Genomic DNA, 16525 nt, shown 5'->3' on the forward strand with positions numbered 1-16525 from the left:
ACCTAGGGACACATGAAGACTGAAAGTGAGGGGATGGAAAAAGATATTCCATGCAAATGGAAATCAGAAGAAAGCTGGAGTAGCAATTCTCATTTCAAACAAAATAGACTTTGAAATAAAGCCTATTACAGGAGACAAAGAAGAACACTACATAATGATCAAGGGATCAATCAAAGAAGAAGATATAACAATTGTGAATATTTATAAACCCAACATAGTAGCACCTCAATACATAAGGCAAATACTAACAGCCATAAAAGGGGAAATTGACAGTAACACATTCATAGTAGGGGACTTAACACCCCACTTTCACCAATGGACAGGTCATCAAAAATGAAAATAAATAAGGAAACAGAAGCTTTAAATGATACATTAAACAAGATGGACTTAATTGATATTTATAGGACATTCCATCCAAAAACAACAGAATACACATTTTTCTCAAGTGCTCATGGAACATTCTCCAGGATAGATCATATCTTGGGACACAAGTCAAGCCTTGGTAAATTTAAGAAAATTGAAATTGTATCAACTATCTTTTCTGACCACAACACTTTGAGACTAGATATCAATTACAGGAAAAGATCTGTAAAAAATACAAAGACATGGACACTAAACAATACACTACTTAATAATGAAGTGATCACTGAAGAAGTCAAAGAGGAAATCAAAAAATACCTAGAAACAAATGACAATGGAGACACGACGACCCAAAACCTATGAGATGCAGCAAAAGCAGTTCTAAAAGGGAAGTTTATAGCAATACAATCCTACCTTAAGAAACAGGAAACATCTCGTATAAACAACCTAACCTTGCGCCTAAAGCAATTAGAGAAAGAAGAACAAAATAAAATCAAAGTTAGCAGAAAGAAAGAAATCATAAAGATCAGATCAGAAATAAATGAAAAAGAAATGAAGGAAACGATAGCAAAGATCAGTAAAACTAAAAGCTGGTTCTTTGAGAAGATAAACAAAATTGATAAACCATTAGCCAGACTCATCAAGAAAAAAAGGGAGAAGACTCAAATCAATAGAATTAGAAATGAAAAAGGAGAAGTAACAACTGACACTGCAGAAATACAAAAATCATGAGACATTACTACAGGAAACTCTATGCAATAAATTGGACAACCTGGAAGAAATGTACAAATTCTTAGAAATGCACAACCTGCCAAGACTGAATCAGGAAGAAAAAGAAATATGAACAGACCAATCACAAGCACTGAAATTGAAACTGTGATTGAAAATCTTCCAACACACAAAAGCTCAGGACCAGTTTCCTTCACAGGCGAATTCTATCAAACATTTAGAGAAGAGCTAACACCTATCCTTCTCAAACTTTTCCAAAATATAGCAGAGGGAGGAACACTCCCAAATTCATTCTACGAGGCCACCATCACCCTGATACCAAAACCAGACAAGGATGTCACAAAGAAAGAAAACTAGAGACCAATATCACTGATGAACATAGATGCAAAAATCCTCAACAAAATACTATCAAACAGAATGCAACAGCACATTAAAAGGATCATACACCATGATCAAATGGGGTTTATTCCAGGAATGCAAGCATTCTTCAATATACACAAGTCAATCAATGTGATAAGCCATATTAACAAATCGAAGGAGAAAAAACCTATCATCATCTCAATAGATGCAGAGAAAGCTTTCGACAAAATTCAACACCCATTTATGATAAAAACCCTGCAGAAAGTAGGCATAGATGGAACTTTCCTCAACATAATAAAGGTCATATGTGAGAAACCCACAGCCAACATTATCCACAATGGTGAAAAACTGAAAGCATTTCCACTAAGATCAGGAACAAGACAAGGTTGCCCACTCTCACCGCTCTTATTCAACATAGTTTTGGAAGTGTTAGCTACAGCAATCAGAGAAGAAAAGGAAATAAAAGGAATCCAAGTCAGAAAAGAAGAAGTAAAGCTGTCACTGTTTGCAGATGACATGATACTATACATAGAGAATCCTAAAGATGCTACCAGAAATATACTAGAGCTAATCAATGAATTTGGTAAAGTAGGATACAAAATTAATGCACAGAAATCTCTGGCATTCCTATACACTAATGATGAAAAATTTGAAAGTGAATTTAAGAAAATACTCCCTTTTACCATTGCAACAAAAAGAATAAAATACATAGGAAAAAACCTACCTAAGGAGACAAAAGACCTGATGCAGAAAATTATGACACTGATGAAAGAAATTAAAGATGATACAAATAGATGGAGAGATATACCATGTTCTTGGATTGGAAGAATCAACATTGTGAAAGTGACTATACTTCCCAAAGCAATCTACAGATTCAGTGCTATCCCTATCCAATTATCAATTCCATTTTTCACAGAACTAGAACAAAAAATTTCACAATTTGTATGGAAGCACAAAAGACCCTGAATAGCCAAAGCAACCTTGAGAATGAAAAACGGAGCTGGAGGAATCAGGCTCCCTGACTTCAGACTATACTACAAACCTACAGTAATCAAGACAGTATGGTACTGGCACAAAAACAGAAAGATAGATCAATGGAACGGGATAGAAAGCCCAGAGATAAACCCATGCACATATGGTCATCTTATCTTTGAAAAGGGAGGCAAGAATATAGTGGAGAAAGGACAGCCTCTTCAATAAGTGGTGCTGGGAAAACTGGACAGGTACATTTCAAAGTATGAGATTAGATCACTCCCTAACACCATACACAAAAATAAGCTCAAAATGGATTAAAGACTTAAATGTAAGGCCAGAAACTATCAAACTCTTAGAGGAAAACATAGGCAGAACACTCTATGACATAAATCACAGCAAGTTCCTTTTTGATCCACCTCCTAGAGAAATGGAAACAAAAACAAAAATAAACAAATGGGACCTAATGAAACTTCAAAGTTTTTGCACAGCAAAGGAAACCATAAACAAGACCAAAAGACAACCCTCAGCATGGGAGAAAATATTTGCCAATGAAGCAACTGACAAAGGATTAATTTCCAAAATTTACAAGAAGCTCATGCAGCTCAATATCAAAAAAACAAACAACCCAATCCAAAATGGGCAGAAGACCTAAATAGACATTTTTCCAAAGAAGATATACAGTTTGCCAACAAACACATGAAAGAATGCTCAACATCATTAATCATTAGAGAAATGCAAATCAAAACTCCAATGAGATATCATCTCACACCGGTCAGAATGGCCATCTTCAAAAAATCTAGAAACAATAAATGCTGGAGAGGGTGTGGAGAAAATGGAATGCTCTTGTGCTGCTGGTGGGAATGTGAATTGGTACAGCCACTATGGAGAACAGTATGGAGGTTCCTTAAAAAACTACAAATAGAACTACCATATGACCCAGCAATCCTACTACTGGGCATATACCCTGAGAAAAACCATAATTCAAAAAGAGTCATGTACCAAAATGTTCATTGCAACTCTATTTACAGTGGCCCGGATATGGAAACAACCTAAGTGTCCATCATCAGATGAATGATTAAAGAAGATGTGGCACGTATATACAATGGAATGTTACTCAGCCATAAAAAGAAATGAAATTGAGGTATTTGTAGCGAGGTGGATGGACCTAGAGTCTGTCATGCAGAGTGAAGTGAGTCAGAAGGAGAAGGACAGGTGCCGTATGCTAACACATATATATGGAATTTAAGAAAAAAATATGTCATGGGGAGCCTGGGGTAAGACAGGAATGAAGACACAGACCTACTAGAGAATGGACTTGAGGATATGGGGAGGGAGAAGTGTGAGCTGTGACAAAGCGGGAGAGAGGCATGGACATATACACACTACCAAACGTGAGGTAGATAGCTAGTGGGAAGCAGCTGCATAGCACAGGGAGATCAGCTCGGTGCTTTATGACCACCTGGAGGGGTGGGATAAGGAGGGTGCGAGGGAGGGAGACGCAAGAGGGAAGAGATATGGGAACATATGTATATGTATAACCGATTCACTTTGTTATAAAGCAGAAGCTAACACACCATTGTCAAGCAATTATACTCCAATAAAGATGTAAAAAACAAACAAACAAAAAATAAACAAGTGGGACCTAATGAAACTTCAAAGCTTTTGCACAGCAAAGGAAACCATAAACAAGACCAAAAGACAACCCTCAGAATGGGAGAAGATATTTGCAAATGAAGCAACTGAGAAAGGATTAATCTCCAAAATTTACAAGCAGCTCATGCAGCTCAATAACAGAAAAACAAACAACCCAATCCAAAAATGGGCAGAAGACCTAAATAGACATTTTTCCAAAGAAGATATACGGTTTGCCAACAAACACATGAAAGAATGCTCAACATCATTAATCATTAGAGAAATGCAAATCAAAACTCCAATGAGATATCATCTCACACCGGTCAGAATGGCCATCTCAAAAAATCTAGAAACAATAAATGCTGGAAAGGGTGTGGAGAAAGTGGAATGCTCTTGCACTGCTGGTGGGAATGTGAATTGGTACAGCCACTATGGAGAACAGTATGGAGGTTCCTTAAAAAACTAAAAATAGAGCTACCATATGACCCAGCAATCCCACTACTGGGCATATACCCTGAGAAAAACCATAATTCAAGAAGGGTCATGTACCAAAATGTTCATTGCAGCACTATTTGCAATAGGTAGGACATGGAAACAACCTAAGTGTCCATCATTGGATTAATGGATAAAGAAGATGTGGCACATATATACAATGGAACATTACTCAGCCATAAAAAGAAATGAAACTGAGTTATTTGTAGTGAGTTGGATGGACCTAGAGTGTGTCATACAGAGTAAAGTAAGTCAGAAAGAGAAAAACAATACTGTATGCTAACACATATATATGGAACCTAAAAAAAAATGTTTCTGATGAACCTAGGGGCGGGACTGGAATAAAGATGCAGACGTAGAGAATGGACTTGAGAACACGGGGAGGGGGACTTGTAAGCTGACGTGAAGTGAGAGAGTAGCATTGACATACATACACTACCAAATGTAAAACCGATAGCTAGTGGGAATCTGCTCCATAGCACAGGGAGATCAGCTCGGTGCTTTGCGGCAACCTAGAGGAGTGGGATAAGGAGTGTAGGAGGGAGGCGCAAGAGGGAGTGTATATGGGGATATATGTAAACATATATGTAAAAAACAAAAAACAAACATATTCACTTTGTTATACAGCAGAAACTAACACAACAATATAGAGAAATTATATTCCAATAAAGATATTAAAAAAAAAGAAAGAAGAGTGATTGGAATTATGTGAGCCAACAAGATTCTCAAAGTCTGTCTACAGTGGGAACTTATCCTCAGCATTAATGACAAAGGTTAAAAAAGAGTGTTGCCAGAGCCTTGGCGATCTAGAGCCCTGGGTGATGAGGCATGCACAAGAGCTGTAATTGTAGGGAGATGAGCCCGTTGACGAAGTGTGGCAACAAAACAGGAAGGGAGCAAGGAAAGAGATGCTTTGACCTCTTTTTCTTCCCATCCTTCAGTCTTCCACTGATGACTCTCATAGGCCAGAAGAGAAGGGGCCCCAGGTGACAGACTTTGTAGAGGTCAGCCCTGCAAGCTACCGAGTAAAGAAAAGGAGAGAATGCATCTGAGGGGACAAATGAAGAAAGACCTACATGCGCCACTTATATCAAATACCACATTTTTCTCAACTCTCTAATCTGTTCCATTTGGATTTGTCTTTTTTGCACCAATACCACTCTGTGTTTTTTTTTTTTTTTTTTTTCAGTACGCGGGCCTCTCACTGTTGGGGCCTCTCCCGTTGTGGAGCACAGGCTCCGGACGCGCAGGCTCAGCGGCCATGGCTCATGGGCCTAGCCACTCCGTGGCATGTGGGATCTTCCCGGACTGGGGCACGAACCCGTGTCCCCTGCATCAGCAGGCGGACTCTCAACCACCGCACTACCAGGGAAGCCCCTCTGTTTTTTGGTTTTTTTTTAACTGGCTTTATTATATATGTTAATATCTGGTACAGTGAATTTAAAACCTTTCTCTTTATTGTTTTATAATTATCTTAGTTATTAGTAAATGTTAATTCTTCCACACAATTTTGAGATTAAACTACCCTATTGCTCCTAATATTCTGCTAGCATTGTATGAGAATTTTATGGTCTATAGAGTAATATGAAGGCAAATTTTATCTTTAAAATGTTAATATTTTTCTCCTCCATGAACATGATATTGTTATCCAGTTGCTTAAGTTTAGAAAAATCTTCTTAAAATTCCAAATAGATCTCACATATTTTTTTTTCGGTACGTGGGCCTCTCACTGCTGTGGCCTCTCCCGTTGTGGAGCACAGGCTCCGGATGCGCAGGCTCAGCGGCCATGGCTCACGGGCCCAGCTGCTCCACGACATGTGGGATCCTCCCGGACCGGGGCACGAACCCGTGTCCCCTGCATCGGCAGGCAGACTCTCAACCACTGCGCCACCAGGGAAGCCCCCTCACACATTTTTTAAGTTAACTTAATCTGGAGAAAAGGAGTACTATTTTTTCAAATTTATTTGTATTTTTCTATTTTCTTATTACTTTCCATGTAAATTATGTCATCCACATTTGTTCATTTTTCTCCTTCCTTTCTCATACTTGTGCTACACTGACAGCTTTATTTTCTTATTGTGTTAGATACAAAATCTTTAATTATTTAGATTTAAAGAGAAAAATTACAAAGATTTTTTTCTCATTAAAATGTTTATGGAGATTTTTATTGATAGCCTTTATCAAGATAAGGAAGATCCTTCCTATTTCCATTTTCAAAGACTATAATCACAATATTCCTTGATATAATATTCTTAAGGCATTACAGTGTAATTTCTCCTTCACAGATAGTTTAAATTGATCCAGATTATATGATACATAACAAACACTGTTTCATTCTTTACTTTCAAGGAGAGGCAAGTCAAGTTGAAACCTATTCTTGCTTGGAAATTGTTGATTCCTGATGGTAAAAATGAGTTTGAACAAGCAGTCCTACACACTGGGTGAAGTTGCCACCTTCACATTTCTCTTGTGAGGGGAAATCATATTAGGCTTGAAAAATAAGCAGTTGCTCGCAGGCATCCACTGGGGTTCTTACAGAAGGTCCTGCTGGTTGTGCTATGTGATGATAGCCCATCTGCTAGTGGTTTCTGTGGCAGTAGGAGCCCAGCTGATCCGTGCATAGATCTGCAAGGCCTTTGGATGAGGTTCTTTCTGAAGGGCCTGGAGTCCTTCTGAGACCCGTGCTCTGTTCTCTGGGAACAAGTAAATGGGAAAATTTGAGATGCATTTATTCGTTCCATCTTTCATTACTCCTTTGCTTTGAGCTGCATAGAATGCTATCCAATGCTCTTGACCTTAGGTTCTTTTTATTCTGTCTGTGTTTTGTTTTGTTTTGTTTGTCTTTTGGGGGGAGGAAGGGTGGTTTTTGCTCCTTTTTCACTTCTTTCCTTATAGAGCAGTTAGCTTTAGAAGTTAAGAAAAGTAATACGTAATATGTATGGTAGGCCTCTATTACTTTAAAGAGTAGACTTCCTTCAACTTTCATTAGAAAGGAGGTAATAACAGAAATAGTTATACGTGTGCTAAGTAGCAACAAGTATATGCTACTCATTCCTTTTGATTGATGATAATAGTGAAAAATATTGCCTATGTTCAAGATATCCCTAAAATAGAGTAAACTAATTGTTCCATTTCTAGATAGAGCAGAAGCCAAGATTATGCCTTAAGTAACTAAAATAACTCTGAGAATTTAAACAAAAATTTAATGAGTGGATTCATTTTATATATACATATGTGTATATATGTTTGTGTATACATATTAATATGTTTCATTACTTTATAAATCATGAATATAAATCTCCCACACATATAAGATATAATTTCAGTGATTTTTAGCCCATATGTGTATGTTTAAGGGTGGGTGATATACATTCAAATTACTGTATCTGGCAGGAACCTAGGTCTTTAAACAATTTTGGGAAGCTGGCTTACCAAAATTCTTGAGATGCTTGCCTTTGGCCTTTCATCTTGTTTAAGAAAACTTTAAAGATAAATATTGAATTAGTATAAATATTATGTATAATATATTTGTATTATAAAGAATAACAATAAACTGAACAACCATGTAACTGCAACCCATTTAAGAAAAAAAGACATGTAAATTAAACGAGGTAAAAGAAGACCAAAGTTGGTTTCCAAGGCTGGTGGGACAGCTTCATAAAGTTAAGGAACCAAGCTTCTACTTTACTTGCTGCTCCATCTTCAGCCTCTTCCACTTCAAGGTCCGAGTTCTATCTGAGGTATAGCCATAGGATGGCCTTCAGTCTGGCTCTAAGGAGGAAGGGAAGATGTGCCTCCTGAATTTAGGGATTGAAGAAAATTCTTTACAGTTCTGTTTATATCGCATTTACCAGAAGTCAGTCCTATAGTCTCACCTGGCTGCAAGGAATCTGAAAATTGTAATCTTTGAGTTGTCCAAGTTACTCCATAAACACTGGATGTTCTTTTGAAGTAAGGAAGAAAGACAGAATTGTCTCTGTTAAGAGACAACTAGCAATTTGTATGGCAAGGAGTAATTAATATATTTTAGATATTGAGCCTTTTGAGCTCTTGTTGTTGTAAATGTCTTCTTCTTTATCAGGGCTTATCATTTTACTTTATAATGTCTTCAGATATAAACACTATTAAATTTAATGGAGTTGAATTTAACATTTGCCATTGACATTTTATTCATAGGAATAAAAGGAATTTGTTCATATTTCAAGTTCATGAAAAGTTTGCTGTTATAAAATGGTCTAACATTTGCATAGCTTTGGCTTTCACAAAGGATTAATCTTTGTTAATTTGATCCATTCGGGACACATTTGTGTGTGGTGTGAAGTGGAGATTCTAAGGCTCTGCTTTTCCTGTGAAGTTGTTTCAGTACCATTCACAGAACAGTAATTCTTTCTTCATTGATTTGCAATCCTAGTCCTATCATGAATCAGGTTTCCATATGTTTGGGTATGATATTGGGATCTCCATTTTGTTGATTTATCTATTTGTCTATATCAACACTAACTTCACAATTCTTTCAATTAGAGTAGCTTTATAATTAAGTCTTGATATCATTTAATTTAGGTTTTCTTACATTATTTTTCTTCTTCAGAAGAATCTTTGCTCTTTTTGGCCCATTACTGTTCTATGTATGTTTTAGTCATCCTTTTAAGATTCATAATATAAAACAAAACAAAACAACAAAAAAATAAAGTCAAAATTTTGACTGAAAGAGCATTGACTCTATAGAATATTTTGAATAGACTTGACTTTTTAATTAAAAAAAAATTAAGTATATTCAGAAAATATGATATTTGTATTAAAAACTCAAAAGAACATATGGCTAAATTATTATGAATTATAAGCAATTTAAACAAATTGATTAATAAAAAGTCAGTTATTATTATGTTTGTGAAATTGTTTGCTGGATGTTGATATTATTTGGGCTTGTATTTTTTTTGTTGTTGTTTGTTTGTTTGTTTTTTAAATAAAAGTTTTATTGGAGAAAAATAGAACCACCACGTACACAGGGAAAAGAGCACAAAAATTCAACTGATACAGAACTGAAAGTCACAATTATCCAATGTTGTTTGTGATTACTTTTCAATTTCTTAAACAGCTCCCCTCAATTTGTTTAATAGTCTCACCAATTTTTTCAGCTGAAATAGCATCAAGTTTTCAAAAACTTAAGAGCCTCAGGGAAGGGACCAGCTTTCAAGATAACAAAGGTGACACCAAGAGTCTCCTAATAGTACCAGTTCTACCTAAAAATTCCTTAAGAGTAATTATCGAGTCTGGTGGAACAGTCTACGTATCTCACAGACCATCAGGGATGAGTTAGAACATTGACTTAGATGGTCCAGTATGGAGACAGGGCAAACAAAATGGCTGCATTTCCTTGTCAGATAAGTTCATGTAAGGAAACCAGGGAGGCGCTAAGAAAATACAGGCAATGGCTGCTCAAAAATAGTTAGGAAGGCATTCTAAATACCACATATTGTTGGACAATAGTGTGTAAGTTGATGCAATTATAAAGAAAACAGGCAACTTCTTAAAAAAATAGCTGGTTACAGTTCTTTGATAACTCAAGAAAACAATCAATAGCAAACACAAGAGCCAAAAGTCTCAGTTGAGGGTTAGGACCGAGGTATTCTTCCTAATGGTTCCAAATAGTCAAGGAATTACACTGTTGCAAAAAGCATTAAAGCAGTTCTGATTTTTTAAAAAATTAAAACAGGGCTTCCCTGGTGGCACAGTGGTTGCGAGTCCGCCTGCCGATGCCCGGATACGGGTTCGTGCCCCGATCCGTGCATGCATGGAGCGGCTGGGCCCGTGAGCCATGGCCGTTGGGCCTGCGCGTCCGGAGCCTGTGCTCCGCAACGGGAGAGGCCACAGCAGTGAGAGGCCCGCGTACCGCAAAAAATAAAAAATTAAAACAAAATTTCTGCTTCTCCTCCAAGATCAATTCCCTTCAAAGCTTCATGGAAAAACAAACAAGGAAGCAAAACAAAACCCAAAACCCAAAAACAAAAGACCACTGATGGTAAAAGAGAAGACTTCTACTCACATTATCAATTTGAAAAACAGTACTTTTGCTATTTTCTATGTATGAACAATCCCAGGACATTCCCCTGAAAAGTAGGTGTCCAGTGGCTATGAGAACTCTTTATCTTCAAGCAAGTTTGAAAGGAATAATATCAGCATAATACAGAATTTGAAATTCCCAACTAGAGGGTGTGTGGGGGAAATGAGGAAGGACCTAGTTCTATCTAGGGCTTTAGGAAGTTAAAATAAGGATGATAGGAAATGCTTATATGCCAACAAAAAGGAGAGTTGAGGTGCTTCCAAAAAAAATCTTTGGTAGGGAAAATAGGAATGCTAAATCCCAGGAAGCCTGTAAGAATCTACAATTGGTCCAAGTTAAAGACAAAACTGTCCAAACAACATTAACGTCTAAAGGAAGTTGAAAACTAGTTTATGAATTTTTGCTCTTGTAAAAAGTTACAAAACACGTGGGTTTTGTTCTCTTTTGTGATGTTCATATTATATTCATTTTTAATATGAAGAAAGAGTTGGATTTTTCTCTCCTACCATGTTCTTCTAGTACAACTGACCAGCAATTTTCTATTTCAGCTATTTTTATAAGTACCTGTTAATCAGCACAGTAAACTCAGGGCTGAATCATATACACACATCACATGGGAACATTTTAGGTTGTGTGTATTCAAGACCACGTAAGCAACTGTCCCTCTGCTTGAAAACTTGTTTCCAAATAAAGTTTTTAAAAACATCCCTTTCAGTGTAACAGACATTACTTAGTAAAATATCAATAGCTATGACAACTTGTTTTTCTCTTCAAGGGAAATCACAAAACAGGTGAACAACCAAGTCCAGGGTGGTTTTTCTATTTATAAATACATCCAGTACTCTGTACAGTAAATAAAGTTTGCATGCAGTTTAAGTATCTTTAAATGACATTTTAAGCAAATAAACCTTTTGCTTCATAATTAATGGTACATAAGAACATCCCTCCTCTTTTTTTAAATAGCCATAGGGACCTCTTCCCCAGTTCCAAATAGTAATCATGAAGACCAGGTACTTTCTTAAGAGTTTTCTGCACATCATACTAAATAACATGCAAAGAGTTCAACAACATTCTTCTTAAAGGTAAGTATTACTCTTTAAATGGGCATGTTAACCACTGAAAAGTCACTCAACTATTTCCATTACACTGCTTCATTTGGTCATTGGTAGTATAAAAGAAGTCAAATAACAACAGGTTACTTTATCCACTGGCTACTGCTTATGACACCAAATGCTCCAAGGCCAACATTTTATGCAACATAATTGTACTGGTTTGGATTTTCTTTATCTCTTTCCATGTAGTCCCAGTCAATTAAGGATTCTATTCTCTTCTTAAGATCAGCAGGCTTTACTGGAAATTTCAACTGGTTGTACACTTCTGAAACAAGAAGATTGTGGCTGTCTTTCTTATCTTCATAATTTGAACAATTGCAGCATCAATTTGATACTGTCTGTCTTGAAATACTCTTTCTGTAGTGCTTGCTTGTTCCTCAACCGTTTCTTTCATCTGAATTTGATTGATCTTTATCCTGAAATGTTTGTGCTTGAAATCATCATTACAAATGAACTTGTCACCATCTCCTATAGCTTTACCCTTTGGATTTTTCATCAGAACTCTAGGTTTGCCACAGGCCAATGACTGCAGTGTTCTCCTTAACTCTCCAGCCTCTATTCCCGTAGCCTGCTTGATCTCTTCTAAACTTAACTCCTCTCCCTCATTAAACATTAGCAGCACCAGTGTTTGAAAAAGAGAGAACTGGAGTTCCTTTTTACCCTCTTTAAATCCTGCCTTTAGCACACAGTGTCCTAGGGTTGACGGCCACTGAAGTTTCCTGCCACTATGTTTGCCTAGGTGAAAGGTCTTGAAAATCTCCTGAAATTTTACCATCTCTGGTGGTAAATGAACTTCCATAGGCACATACGTTGGCCAATAACCCACCGTCAGGATATTCACAGTTAATTCGATATTCCCAGGTACATACTGGTTCTGCATATACTGTTTGAATTGAACCACGATGTCTTTAGAAAGTTCCATGTCTTTAAACGTTCCTTCAAGTTTGCTGGTGAAAGAAGCTCCACATTCATGTTTGCGTTTGGACAGCATTGATTTTTCAGCATCCACAGATGCACTCTTCCCAGCAGGCGCTTGGCTCAATCTTTCTTATAGAAGGCCTCAAAAACGTCCTTGCCATAGATGAATCTAAATATAATCATAGGGGCTTCCCTGGTGGCACAGTGGTTGAGAGTCCGCCTCCCGATGCACGGGACACGGGTTCGTGCCCCAATCCGGGAAGATCCCACATGCCGCGGAGCGGCTGGGCCCGTGAGCCATGGCCGCTGAGCCTGCGCGTCCGGAGCCTGTGCTCCGCAGCGGGAGAGGCCACAACAGTGAGAGGCCCGAGTACCGCAAAATAAATAAATAAATAAATATAATCATAATCTTATCCAACATTTTCTCAAGTTCTTCATCTGTAGCTTCTTTGTTGCCTGCGAGAAGCTTTGAATCTGCATACTTAGATATAAGTTCAGCAGGTTTGTTTGGTCTTTTGTTAATGAATGTTTCAAATGCTTCTTTCATGGCATTGAAACGTTTTTTATTCTTCAGGAAACAGATATCAATTATATGGTCAACCTTATCTTTAAAAGCCAGCAATTCTTGAACCATGGTTTTATCCTTTTCAGGATTAATTACAACAGTGCTACCAAATTCCTTAATGTATTCAATCCATTGCTGCAAGAGAACCTGAACGCCACCTCGAACTTTACTGAAGAGCTGATACAGGTGAGATAAATCTTGAATTCGGTTTTCATCAAGGAGTTTATTTAAATCTTTCTGAAGAATCGCTGTTAAGTGTTCACCTAGAAGTTGTTTTTCCACAGTAGCAATTAATGACTTTTGGGTGGTCTGATCTAAGTAAGTAATAAGTCTGTCTGCTTCTTTTTCTAGACGTTTGTTAACATGATGAAGATATTCAGGAACCTCTCTTTCCTGCATTAATTTTTGGCCTTCAACTGTGTAGAGTCGGTTAGTTTCTTCCAAAAATCATTGTTCAAAAGAATCCTGATAAATTTGCAAATCAGAGAGCATGCTTAAAAGGCTTTGGAGTAAACTTCTATCAATTGCTTCACTATTCCTTTCCCAAATGGAGGGTCATTGAATTCTTTTTTTTTTTTTTTTTTGCGGTACATGGGCCTCCCACTGCTGTGGCCTCTCCCATTGCGGAGCACAGGCTCCAGACGCGCAGGCTCAGCGGCCATGGCTCACGGGCCCAGCCGCTCCGCGGCATGTGGGATCCTCCCGGACCGGGCACGAACCCAGGTCCCCTGCATCGGCAGGCGGACTCTCAACCACTGCACCAGCAGGGAAGCCCGGTAGCATTGAATTTTGAAGAACGTAAGTCCTATCCAGAAACAAAAAACTGCTACTGATCATGATCATTTGTCTGCAATGGTTTTGCCAACATCTATCGATCTTCTTTAGAAAAAGAACTCTATCCAGTGAATCCTCTCTGAACTGATGAATTTGTGCTTTCATGTGATCTTCACAAATCTGTCTCAGCTGTTTGCACAAGTTTGCAGAAATCTTGTAAGAACAGAGATTTTCCACAGCCTGATAGAGTTCTTCTAAATTGTTCTTAATTGAAGTACTATCCTGGATTAGCTTCCACTGCTTTTTTCAGTTTCTGCCATGTTTCATCCGTGTAGCTTTCTGGTAATGTAGGCTTATCTTTAAAGTTCTTGATCACTGACTTCTTAGCAGAGCCAGGCTTGCTGTTAGCAAAGCTAGAGACAGTGGTAGAAGATTGGGCTAGGTCGTTTGAGTGATACACCGAAGCCACAGAGGAGATTAATATACCTTATTTTTAAGTTGCTGCTGCTGAGATGTTGCAGCAGTTGGTGAAGGTGAAGAGGAGGAGGAGGATTCCTCAGCCATCTTCACATCAAACCCTACACACCCCAGGGTGTCTTCAAAACGCAGCTTCTTCTGTATCCCTACGTGGCTGGGAGCGGCCACTGAAACCCCCAGGCAGGAGAAGGACGGGGTTAAAGGGGATGCCGAATCCCTGGGTTGTAAAGGAGTGGAAGAGAAGGGAGAGGTGGAATCAAAGTCTTCTCTGTCGTTACTACTGTTACTGCCGCTACTGCTGCCCTTTAACTTTCTCTTCTTGGCAGTGGTGAGTGGTGGTGCTGGTGTTACACCAGGGCGGGGTGGTGCTGGTATTACCATCAGTGGCAGATCTGACCTCCTGAGCAGCAGCGGCAGCAGCTGAGGGACTGGGGGAAGAAAAACCTGTTGGAAACATGCAAATAGCGGGGTCAACAGGCAGACAGCATCAAAAACCTACGTTTATATGCCTGCGTGCGTGTAGGAGAGAAGGTGGCAATGCTAGAGGGGGGAAGGGAAGAAAGAGAGGAGAAACACAGAGGACGAGAAGGAAAGTGAAGGGGGCGCTCCACCGGGGGAATGGAGGGTTTGGGAAGGAGGATAGGCTGACACCAGGAGTGAGCAGAGCAAGGGGGAGAGCGGATGAGGAGACAGACAGATAAACGGCCGTGCCATCCCCCTCCCCTGCTCTTCCCTCTCTCTCCCCACTTTCTGCAGGAGTAACTCAGTAAGTCTGTGAGGCTGCAGCTCCTCCTCCTTTTCTGCCTCTTGGCTTGTATGTTTAGGCTTATTGTATTGTTCCAGTTTAGTTATTACCAATAATGTTATCTGGAAATTTATTCTATATGGCTTTTGTGCATTTGTGCATACATTTCTATTGATTATGTTCCTAAAGTAGAATTGCTGGATCATAGGCTGTGTTTATTTTCAACTCTAGTAGAAGATGCTAAAGTGCCTTCAAATATCATCCCACCACTGTACTCTCACCAGCCATGAACATGAGAAATGCCCTGTACACTGCATTACACCACATTACACCACAGCCTCATCAAAACTTGGTATTGTCAGCCTTTTTTATGGTACCCATTCTAGTGAGTGTGATATTGCATTGTGGTTTTAATACACATTTTCCTGATTCTTAACGAGGGTCTCTACCTTTTCTTATCTTTACTGCTATTTGGGTATTTTCTATGCTGAGATTGTTCAGGTCCTTTAACTATTTTTCTTTCAGCATATCTACCTTAAAAATAATTTTTATAATTAAAATTTTGATATGAGCCCTTAATCAGTTGATGTTTTGCAGATATCTACCCCTACTCTTTGACACTGCTTTCATCTATCACACTCTTTCCAATTCCACTTATTTTTTAAATGGATATATTAAATCACTGCAAGAGACACCTTACCTGTAACTTTTCTCTCCTTTAATACATTATTTTATATTCTTGTATTGTAAAACACGCATCTCAGAACAGATTTACACAGCTTGTATTTTGCATTTATGCACTCCGTTTTCCAGCAGGTAAAATCTAGCATTTTATTTATTGACATATTTGAGATTCTTCATGAACCAGATGTTGCTTAACTGTTGAGTATATGAAACCAAATACATGTTCCTAATTCCAGCATGCTAATATGTAACTCCACACTTAAGCAGTGTTTTTTTGTTTTGTTTTTTTTGTTTTCTCTCTTTAGGATCCCTAGAAAAAAGAGCCCATGTCCAAATTATTACTAAATGTTTATTGGAGTAGGGTGGCAATTTAGGCAGCAAGAGTGAGGGGGGAAATTAGGAAATAAAGCAAGAAAGGACAGGCATTTATCTTCTTACTCATTCTAATTTCTTGTATCTGACTGATCCAAGTGTATCTGGCAGGCAGTTAACACACCATTCTGTTTGATACTTTTTACACACCGTTCTACCTGATTTTTTTTACACAGGCCCTCTGGGTGGCTGCCGGGGAATCTAGATCCCACCTCCCTGATGTGGCATTTCCTTTGAATGTAGAAGTAGTGGGTGGAGCCAGAAGGTCC

At 38.3% G+C, this 16525-nt stretch overlaps 1 pseudogene across 1 annotated transcript; it reads right to left on the bottom strand.

Moving 5' to 3' along the window:
• Nucleotides 1-11771: 11771 nt before the first annotated feature.
• LOC307194492 (cullin-4B-like) lies at nt 11772-14912 on the bottom strand (annotated as a pseudogene). The gene is made up of 3 exons: nt 13961-14912; nt 13014-13810; nt 11772-12808 (listed from the first exon to the last, which is right to left on the bottom strand). The product of its transcript is annotated as a cullin-4B-like (transcript).
• Nucleotides 14913-16525: the final 1613 nt, after the last annotated feature.

The sequence above is a fragment of the Stenella coeruleoalba genome (genome assembly GCF_951394435.1).
Source record: "Stenella coeruleoalba genome assembly, chromosome: 1".
Classification (NCBI taxonomy): Eukaryota; Metazoa; Chordata; class Mammalia; order Artiodactyla; family Delphinidae; genus Stenella; species Stenella coeruleoalba.